The following is a 1,587-nucleotide window of genomic DNA, read 5'->3' as shown; positions in this document are numbered from 1 at the left end:
TATATTGATGATTCATTGATCATGAATCAGGTGTTATGGCGGAGTGTTGCCCAGACTCAACTTATGGTTACAAAGTTGGAAAAGCTAGGATTTTATATCAATTTTGAGAAGTGTGTTCAGATTCGCACTAATAAGATAGTGTTTTGGTTTTGTTATTGACTCTGTAACATTCAGAGTGTATCTGGCTGACAGACGGATAGATGTCTTTTTGGCGGAGGCTCACGTCATACTTACAGCAGACAAGATTACAATCAGGCTGCTTGCCAGATTTATTGGTATGATTATCCACACATTCAATAGCAACTGGTGGGTGAATAACATAAACACCCACCACTTTTTTGGAGCTAGACTTAGGGGTTGGCTGAGACCCTCCCTTTTTTAAAAAACTTTGATGACAATCACACATGGTGATGAAAAGTGACGGGGGCCAGGCTAGAGAGCCTACTTATGGGGTCGCTAGGCATCATGGGTAATTGCCTCTTTGAAGAAGAGACCTCGCTCTCATAATATCTCAAATGATGCTGTTTACATCTCTGAGCCTCAGGCTCACTACAATTCAAATAATGTCCCTCATCCTGCACACCTGCTGGGATGAGGGGGCATTTTCTGGTTCTATGTAATCTGTGACAGACGACGGTCCAGCTGCAGGAGTTTGTGATCCTAAGGGTGCTTCTGTTGATTCTTGCTGTRGTCTTCTTTTTTAGCTGCTTGTCTTTGATTAAATTTGTCCATTTGCAGCTTTCCTCTCTTCTTAACTGGTGAGGGCACATGGTTGAAAACTGATGGTACATAATCAGGTGAAAGCGGATTGTCACTCTTCTTTCCTAGGACAAATAATACACAATTAGGATCTGTTGGATTACAGCACAAATGCACTGTCTGCACAATTGTTATACAAGCTTGGAGTTAGAAACTATGCCTTAAAATGACAATATGGTCCAAATACTCACTGGCCAAATATTTGTGCACACGTACAATGAGAAGCAGCAAGATTAATTATTCAGTCAGGATTTGTACTGGATCATTCATAATCTAAAAGTTGGATTAGGGTATGTAGGCTACTGGATTTTAAATTTTAGCTGAAGTTATAAAAGAAAAATGTCACAATCACCTTAGGTAAAGTTTTGGTTGGAAAATAGTACATTTAGTTTAAAAATTATCAAGTTTCAAAGGGACAGAAACATTTTCACATTTACTCATATTTAAACAAGAAAATTTATGTGTAATAACAGCAACGTATCCCCACACACTGTTAACAACTTTTGTCATTATCAACAGTGTGTGTGTACTGTAACGTTCTGTGTTCTGTAATGTTATCAGCAGCACGACCAGCTACCTTAATGCTAACAGCTGTTGCACAACATGTTCACTCACTTTGTACCCTTCTACCGTAATAACAGTCTACTTTCAACCCTTTTTTACATTCATTTACCAAAAGCTCAAACCTAGGACTTTTCCAGGGACAGCTTCAGCCGGGGACAGGTTGTTCAAAACGGAAATTATCCCCGAAAATCTGACGTCTAGTCACCCTAGCCTTAGCCCAGCTAGCAGCTATGAGTTAGCTTTGACAGTACTGCTACACTGTTG

This window comes from Austrofundulus limnaeus, unplaced genomic scaffold, assembly GCF_001266775.1.
Source record: "Austrofundulus limnaeus strain Quisiro unplaced genomic scaffold, Austrofundulus_limnaeus-1.0 Scaffold393, whole genome shotgun sequence".
In the NCBI taxonomy this organism is placed as follows: Eukaryota; Metazoa; Chordata; class Actinopteri; order Cyprinodontiformes; family Rivulidae; genus Austrofundulus; species Austrofundulus limnaeus.
The sequence above is the reverse complement of the archived record's forward strand: the minus strand, read 5'-3'. Positions refer to the sequence as shown.